The following is a 9,484-nucleotide window of genomic DNA, read 5'->3' as shown; positions in this document are numbered from 1 at the left end:
TCTCCCCCGCCCTCTCTCTCTCTTTCTCTCTCTCTCTCTTTCTCTCTCTCTCTCTCTTTTTCTCTGTTGCTCTTTGTTCAGTCCCTTTATCTGTTTGCTGTCGGTCCCTGTCCCCTCCCCTCCCCTCCCCTCCCCTCTTTTGTGTTTTCCTCCCATCTTTGTTCGCTCTTACAATTTCTTTTTGTTAATTTTTTAAAAAATCTTTTCTTACCCGTACTCACGCCCCGTTTCTCTTTCTCTCTTCTCTCTTTCTTTCTTTCTTTCTTTCTTTCTTTCTTTCTTTCTCTTTCCCTCCCTCTTTCTCTCCCCCCCCTCTCTCTCTCTCTTTCTTTCTGTTTCTCTCCTGTCTCTATCTTTCTTTCTTTCTCTCTCCATCTCTCTTTCATTCTTTATCTCTCCGTCGCTCTCTCTCCCCATCTCTTTCATTCTCTCTCTTCCTCTCTCTCTCTCTCTTTCTCTCTCTCTTTCTCTCTCTCTCTCTCGCTCTCTCTCTCTTTCAATCTTTCTCTCTCCCTCTATCTCGCTCTCTCTTTCTCTCCGCAGCTTAACTCAAAACATTGTCTCCGACCCATAGCGTACTTTACTTAAGTAATGAAAGCTATGCTCGGACTCTATAGGCCACGGGCAGCTGCTCTGCCATATTTCCCAACATTCTCTTTTTATATCAACTTCCATGTCTTATTCCTCATAGTTTCTCCACTCTCGGACCGCTCTTCACGTTGTTACTGCCTCATCACACGACCTTTAATTATTTTTTTGTCACAGTTGTGAACAAACTTTTTTTGGTATTCATCTTGACCATGTTGCTATCACCATTCGTCTGAAATACCGCATACATGTCGTATCTATGGATTTTTATCCGCTGTAACCAACGACTGACACTCTAAATCTAAAATCAGACTGTGTGCAATTAATCATTGTTACTGTACATTTCTTTGGCTACATGTTTCTATGGCTCTCGTGATCACTTTCACCTATGGAATCCTTTTGAGCTGCAACGCGCTCCCTAGGCGCAGTATCTATTAGGAGATGTCTCCGACGGAGATAGACCTATCAAAATGCTTTGTGCCTCTTGACCAAGTAAAATAAAATCTGGGGGGTTACAGGGGGTTAACCCATAATTTGATATTTTGTAGGTAGGTTTGAAATTTTCTTGAAAATAACTTATTTGCGACAGTTTCAATGGCTATTTGTGTAATTTGCAGTAAATTATGCACAGTTTGACCCCTTAAAGCCGTGCATCTGTGTGTGGGAGAGCGTCTCTGAATAGTTCCTGGGTACTCGCAGGAGACGTCTCCGAATATCTTCTATCCGCTCTAGGACTTGAACCTGAACACAGCGTTCACCATCAGCTCAGTTGGTGTCAGGTGGTACCATAGTGCAGGGTGACTCTGTTTGGAATTTTTAATGAAGCTTTCTTAAACTCAAGCACTTGACACGGGTATAATATAAAAGAAGGACAGAACATTTTTAGGAAAGCAGTAAACGAAAAGGCTAAAAAACTTCTTTTTTTAAAATTATTAGCCGCATTCTGGCGGTGCCCAAGTTTTGCTGCCTTGAAAAAATCCTCTGTGATTTTGCTTTTTAATGTAGTAACGTTTAGAAGAGACGCGTATCATGATACAAGGAAGGTGTGAACTCGAAAATGGGGGGCGTGGTGGTTTTTTTCTTTTTTCCGGTGGAGGGAGGCAAGAATTCTACGTGTGTGTAGCCTCGGTCGACACATTGATATGATAGAAAGCGATGGGAAGAAAAAAAGAAAAGCGGTGAAAAGATCCTCAGCAACACCTTTCTGGTCTATGTTGCATGAGTGGCAGCCCACCAGTGGTTTATTTGTGCTCCATGAAGGCTCGACAGAAGACATTTGATCATATCTCAGGTTTTGCCCGCAGTCAGAACGAATTTTTTTTTTGGGGGGGGGGGGTAGGTTTTTCACGGCGCTCGCAACTGCATAAGGTCATATGAGCGCTCGGGACACACTGAACATTTTTAGTTCGTAGGACATTTTGAATTTTGACCGGGTGGCGGCCGAAGCCTACTTTTATCGATTTTGGACCACCAAGGGATCTTTAACGTGCGCAACTTGCTCACGGGACCTCCGAGATTTTTCGCTCTTGTCCGAGAAGGCTAGGTGTAGATCTTTCCTACCAGAAGATTAGGGATGTGGCTGAAAGACAGCAGTAAGAAAAGAACGAGCCAAGGAGAAGCAGTAGAAAGGCTACAGAAAGAGTCAGGAGCTCATAGGAGGGGACAAAGGAGGTGAGGGGTGGGGGCAGAAAGTGGAGACGAAAGAAGACGACAGAATATTGTTGGAGAGCAGGAAAGGAGGTGAAAGGAGACAATTTTAGAGAAGAAAACTATTCCGTCGCTACCCGGATTCGAATCCGGGACCTTTGAAAGAGAGGCCAACACCTTAACCTCTAGGCCAAGAGAGCCCCCAAAAACGAATTGTTTAAGCCACAAGAAGCAAACACAACAAACATGAAATTACTGAATCAAGTCGTGTCAAATGTCCATCAAATTTTAATGCGAGATATATGGTCCAAACAGCCGTGACGATTCAGAGTGCTGTACAAAATGGGATAAGTGTACACTAGCCATTAGAGGCACACGTAGGGACACCTCCTCCTACGCGCGTGAGTGAGGGGGAGACTCGCTACTCAAGTGCACGCGAAGGGAACAAGAGAGAGAGAGAGAGAGAGAGCGCCAGAGAGATATTATACAAAGAGCGAGAAAGAGAGGGGGTGGGAGGGAGAGGCAGGAGGCGGCGGGAAGCTCTCTACTCACCAACGCCCGTTCACAACAACCATACAACCACTCACATCACTCGCAATCTCCGAAATTCGATTGAACCTGCCGCCCTACTACAATGAGGAGGAGTCCCATTCATGAGGAGATACATTGGAACAGGCGTAAACTGTAAACAGCTCTGTGTCGGAACTTACCCTACTTCGCCAGCGCTCGGCGCCGGTTCACATTGCAAGGTTGCGCGGTTATAATAAACAGCGTCCCTCACCTGAAACTCCGGTCAGTGTGTGGTCTCTCTATATTACAGACAATTTTGCTCCTGAAGGCGGAGACGTTCAAATAAGTGTGGACGACTAAAGGGTGAAAGATCGTCAAAGGCCAGAACGAACCTTGCCTTGCATTATAATATTTGTAATTTAACAGCTTTCTAACTCACTGGATTTGTTGTGTTCCAAGGACTCTTGTCACAAGGTTGAAAAACAATAATCTATTAATGATCCGACAATTTTAGGTAAGGTAAGTGCACTACTGTTTTACTGTTCGAAACCTGTGTAATTTTTTTAAAGAATAGAATAGAATCAATTGCTTTTGTTTTAGACCTATTTTAACCCCTTCAAAATTGTACCAACCACAAGACGAGTGTATATTTTCTAATATTGCCAACTATGTATCTGACAACACAGAGACCACAAAGGATTAGTAGGTAGCTTGAAATACTCGTGCTATCTTGTCTTTGTATTGTAACGTTATCAGTGTTCTCGTGTGAGCAAGGGTGTGTACCTCAAGGGACCTGTCTTGCTTTATCAGGTGTTGTTTGTGAAAAGAAAGCTGTATCTTGGTGAACATTTTACTCTCAACGTTCTTCGAGATACAAAAAAACGGAGATTTTGAAATTCTTATGTGTCGTTCAACGACAGAGCACTGCCCCCTGTCTTTACACCGTATGACCATGAGCAGATAAATTGTAGTCTTAAAGATGTTTCATTAACATTTTGAGAGGACCCTGAACGCGTTTGTATACACCTGGCTTCAGTTGGTTATGGGTTTCTGTCGAATAAAATTGTTGATTAGTAGTAGGCCTACAAGCAGTAGATCTATTGCTATAATTGAATAATATAACATCTGAGTAGCAAAATAATAAATGTTTATCTGGTTACAACAGTAACATCATTGACGATAGAATTAGAAAACAAAAAACAAGTGCACTTTGACCTAGAGCCCTTAAAACAAAATTTGTTCTAAACAACTTGCCGGCAATAATCTTTGCTGCTTAGAGATCTTAGAGCAGGGTTCGTCAAGCTGCTGATCAGACTTTTAAAGTTCATTTTGTTTATTATACTCATATCATTATCTGCCTGTAGATCTCTGTCTCGGGTGTTAGGGTTATGTACTCCGCCGTTGCACGTAGAAGACTTAAGTTCGATTTCCAAGTGGGAAGTTACTTTATTAAGTATTTCCGTATGTCTGCTTGGACTTTGTATCCCATTTAGCACGGGTTGGCCCCGCCAGACAGTATCGACGCAGTCTGCCACCTAAATGATCTAAATTGAGTCGACGAGGACATAAAGAGATATAATCAATCATCTGCTTTAAACGTCACTTTGAGGAATGAAGGGTTATTGTTGACGGCTTTTCACTTATAGCTGATTTGTCTGCTCAGGCTACATGATTTTACACGGACCATATCTGAATTCAGAATGTGTTTTGGATAGCCTAGGTAATATTATTTTTCATGATAAGTACGCCTTTGCTTTGGGTTTTTAATGTTTTTTCCCCCAAGGAAAAAAACGATCAGCTGTGGTTAATTAAGTATTTACATGTTTTATATTATAAAAAAGAATAACGACATCACAAGGATTCACCATATATGTACATGTAATATTTGTATATGTGGAAGTTGAACATCGCAGTTGATAAAAAGGCGTTTATTGAAGAAAGCGAGCCTTGTCCCTTGACTGGGCTCTTGTCGGAATAGGGGACGTTCTCAGGGGGAGGCGGGGAAAGGTATTTGGCCTCTTTTAAGCACAAAAGGGCTATCCCGAAATATGCTGTTTTGAGTAAATCGAAGTTAAAATTGTTGCTCCTTGTTCAGTTTCTTTAAAAGACAAGGAGAGTTTTCTCTATAACCAAACAAACATACACACCAATGAAACCAAACGTCTCCTCTAGGCAGAGCAATGCCCAATTTTGGTGTAGATCAAGATTTCTGGAAACCCCCGACATCTGGGTTAGCCTGCTTGTCCTTAAAAGCGACCATTTGTACGCTACTCATGTCGGAATATCACTAGAGTCAGAATAATATCAACTTTCAGCAAGTCGTCCAAGTGTGTAACTAACTGGCCCGTCATAGCATAAACTTTCGTAAAATGTTTTCGTTTACCCTTGTTCTAATCATAAACCAAGACGTGAATGGCGCTTTTTGTATGAGAAACATTAGAGGCTCAGAACTTCATAGTAAATAAGAGATGTCTATCCATTATCGATCTCATGCCATGAGCAACTTTGAAATTAATTGTAAGTTCAATGTATCCACCTCTTGAAAAACGGTCATTACTTCCGGTGTGACCGGTGTAAACAACTACAGCATCTCAGGTGCAAATATTTTTGTGGTATTGGCAAAGATGTTTAGAAAAAAAATATATAAAAATAGAAGCAAAAATATACCAGCTCTCGGGAAGGGAATGTCCTCATTAGCTGCACATGCAAGGCACTCGTGAGAAACACAGATATCCATCGAGTATGTATTACGTATGTGTGTGTGTTTGTATGTTTATGCTTGTGTATGAGTTAGTGTGTCAGCGTGTGTGCAGGCACGAGCGTGTGTGTGTATGTGTGTGTGTGTATGTGTGTGTTTGCGTGTGTGTGTGTGTGTGTGTGTGTGTGTGTGTGTGTGTGTGTGTGTGTGTGTGTGTGTGTGTGAGAGAGAGAGAGAGTGATTTCACATAACGCTCGAGGATACAATCCAAGTTAAATGCGATATTTTCTCGTGCAACCAGTTTCTTTATCACTACATTATTATTGTTATTACTATTATTATTGTTATTATTATTATTATTATTATTATTATTATTATTATTATTATTAATAATAATAATAATAATAATAATTATTATTATTATTATTATTATTATCATTATTATTTTCCTTATTATTATTGTTATATTATGCTGTAATATACTCTTCTCTCGAAATAACCAGTCGAAGGTTGAAGGCTGAACGCTCTTAAAGTTAAAGAAACTTATAAGGCGGAAACTTCAATCTAACAATCGTATAAATTAAACGCCATCAACCGTTGGGCAAAGATGAGACACCGTGTAACATAACATTTTTTAATTGAATACGCTATGTACATTAAGAGCCAAAACACCTACATCACAAATGTTCCAAATATTTAGAATATTGCCTAACGCAGTGATATTTCTGCAAGATGTGTGAAAGCATTCAACGTCTGTAACATAATATGTATGTCACACATGCATCTATTATGAAGTCTGTTCTCATTCTTTAAAAAAAAACTAGTAATAATGAACATAACCCCCCTCCCTCCCCCCCCCCCCCCCCCCCAGAAAAATTTGTCGTAAGCCCCAGCGGGGGGAAATTTACAAAAAAAACCCAGCTAGATCTGTTACTTTACATAAGGGTAGACCAAAATAGGTTTTATTGCACTAGATCTAGGCATGTTCCATTTTGTCTCGGATTCACCATTGGTAAGAAATAAGATTCCTCATCTTTTAGTTTTTTGTGGAAAAGATATTGATTGTACCTTTGTATAAGACAAGTAAATTTATTCCCCCTCAAATTTTGCATCACTTCTTCTGAATTCTTGACAAAGTAAAGAAACGACATGTTTGCAGAAAGAATTCGACAGTATGATTATCTCTTTGTATTTCCAGCTTGGAAGGACAGGCCGAAATGTTGGCATAGGCCAAGCACCTATGTGTGAGGACTGGGCCTACCTATCGGTTTTCCTGGGTAAAAGGTTAAAAGCATTTTTGTTGAAGAGGCAGACGCACAAGAGTACAGGAATATGAGGGGGGAGGGGCGAGGGGGGAGGGGCGAGGGGGGAGGGGCGAGGGGGGGGGGGTTGCTGGCGTTTGTTTTTCCTCATTCAAACAAGTAAGTAAACAAGTAAATATAAGCAATGGTCATTTCAGATTAGTTTTAGATAAATGTGTGTTGCTCTCTGTTGCTTGGTTTAAAGTACTCCGGCGTCTCAACATCTTTACACAAGGAAGATATGCGTTTGATTCCCATGTGAGTGTTTTATTCTATAGAGGATGCTGTACACCACCCAGCAATAGTTAGCTCTGGCATTCTGGGTCAAAACATTTCGCCTCCTGTTGTCTGCATTGTGTTGATGGAGGTATACAACATTTACAACTAACCACCTACAGTGCTAGCTGAGGTTTTTATACCGTGTTCTCGAGCTTCTTCTCTACGTTCTTTGATCTGTTACTTTGTTTTTGCCCAGGTTTCCGCTTGGGTAGGACCTTAGGATTTTGCCACATTCCGTCATTTTTTCCTTTGCATGTGCCGTGTGGCTGGCAACCACATGCCTTTGACCAATATCTATCTATCTATCTATCTATCTATCTATCTATCTATCTATCTATCTATCTATTTATCTGTCTATCTATCCGTCTGCTTGTCTGTTTGTCTGTCTGTCTATCTATCTTCAAACTTCTCAATTAAAACGCAGCAGGGCTGACCTTGGCAGAACATGATTCGTTAGAGATTAATCTTCATGTGGCATTTTAACAAACCTGCATCTTTCCCAAAGAAATGAGAGAAAAATCCTTCACTAGTTAACATGCCAACGTTTTTTTCTAAAAATGGCTCATTTCTATTCTTCTTCACTTCTTTTTAAAATCTGAAAGAGTTTTTGCAGCGAATAAAAGTGATAAATGAAATAAATTTATCCCAAGAAGCAAAAATGTTTGTTTTGAAAATGGAAATTTGGCAGCTCAAGTCATAAGAGCTAACGATATTTTAGCATAAAACAATCAGAGGAAAAAGCTGTCAAATCTAGGTTTTTTTCCCCGTGGTGTTCTAACGGCCATATTTTATCTGCAATGAAGTCAAAATTGTAGTAGTCACACTGAGCAAACAGGGCAGACAAATACTTAGCGCTTAAAACAGATTGTGGCTACGTGCAAGCGATTGCAAAGCCAGAAATGACTTAGATTTGTGCTTTGTTTTAACTCCCCCTGCAGTGAAAAAAGGTTTACAATAACAGTCTTTTCAATCTTGCTTCATAACTCAGTCTACCTCAGTCTTCTGATATGCTATTACTAGCTGGGCCCCCTTTCGATTTAAGGAATGATCGGTGCATAAACCTCAATTGAAAGTCATTGGCCTGTTATATTTACACTCTACCTGAATGGAGCAATAAATCTTGAGAGAAAAGTGACACATGTGTTTCCAAGTAGCCAAATATATAATAGATGTATTGCTTGATTCTCTATCCCGCTTTCGTTGTTGTACTCTCCATGATTTCAAAGGTGTGGAATAGGTGCGCACGGCAAGAGAACGGAAACCTAACTTAGACTTGTTTACAATGGCGTCTTAGAAAAGGGACTTTTCCAAGATTATATCAAAACGAAACTAACGAAAATCTGAAAATTAAAGTACAGTGACTGCAGGTTCCTTAATGAAACTGTGCACCTTTTAAATGAATCTAAACCACCGTTAATTTAGTAAAATTCGAAAGTTAAGTGGTTCGGAAGTTTTAGTCGGCCAAAGTGTGAACTTTCACAAATATTATAAAATATGTAGAGATGATTGGACTGTTGAAACGTTTCTATAAAATGTCACACATGAGCTGGCCTTGGCCTCCTTCCAATGTGCTAACTAATATATCTAAATGTCAACATAGTGACCTTGCCTCCAACTTTATCACAATGCAACATCCTTTTATCAAGACGAAGAGTTCACCTCAGCGCACAGAAATCGAGGAATCCGTAACCTTTTCACCTTATGGGCTGTACTAAATGTTATCAGCTTTTGCCCTTTGTCCTGGCAGAGGGCAAGACGTATATTTATGTCACTAGTATGTAGACATGGTCATCTCAAAACGGCGCCAATCCGTAACGTTAGGGCTTTGATAAAAGTGAAACTGTCTGTATGCGTGTCTATGTGTCTGTGTGTCTGTGTGTTAGAGTGTTCAAAATTGTCATTTCGGCAATATACGCAGACATGCCCCTAACGACATTACAATCAGTGCGCATTAATTTCCGCGCCGTGACATGACGTCCAGATAATGCTATCTGTCCAGTTTATCGTTCTCTCATCTCTCATCAATCTGCCACAAAATTCCTCAGCTTTTTCCTTCAAATCCTATCATAGAGGTTAAAGGTATGTCAAGGCAACCAGAACTTTATGCTACTTTATTTTGTTATCATATCCGAAGACAAAGTCACTTTATTAAAGTTTTATTAAATGTTCTGTTCAAGTGGTGTAATATAAATCGGTTTTTTTATAATATTTTTTCATTCTTAAAGTTTAACTGCGTTTTTGAAGACAAAGTCAACAAATATCTTCTTTTTTTTCCTTAACTTCCTTCACTTCTTCGTGACAGACGCCATGAGAAAGTTATTGTTGGGGATTTGTTTTGTTTTATTTTGATTTATTTTAAGACGGGGTTGTCTGCTCTTGTTTGTCTTAGTGCTATTGTTTGTTTGTTTGTTTGGGCTTTGTCGTTCGTTTTTGCTTTCTTTTGCATTTGCTTGGTTTTGTT

At 40.0% G+C, this 9,484-nt stretch overlaps 1 protein-coding gene across 3 annotated transcripts in view; it reads left to right on the top strand.

The window, feature by feature from the left end:
• Positions 1-9,484, top strand: part of LOC101853848 — a 126,033-nt gene that overhangs the window by 39,703 nt on the left and 76,846 nt on the right. Inside the window, exon 1 of one of the 3 annotated variants that reach the window (XM_005095600.3) lies at positions 2,436-3,264. The exons of 1 other annotated variant lie outside the window; for it this stretch is intronic. The gene's annotated coding sequence lies outside the window, so the exon portion shown is untranslated. Of the gene's footprint in view, positions 1-2,435; positions 3,265-9,484 lie in introns of those variants that run through there. One more of the 3 variants, XM_005095602.3, reaches the window with a different exon arrangement.

This window comes from Aplysia californica, unplaced genomic scaffold (assembly GCF_000002075.1).
Source record: "Aplysia californica isolate F4 #8 unplaced genomic scaffold, AplCal3.0 scaffold00108, whole genome shotgun sequence".
NCBI lineage: Eukaryota > Metazoa > Mollusca > Gastropoda > Aplysiida > Aplysiidae > Aplysia > Aplysia californica.
This window is presented reverse-complemented; position numbering and strand designations above follow the sequence as displayed.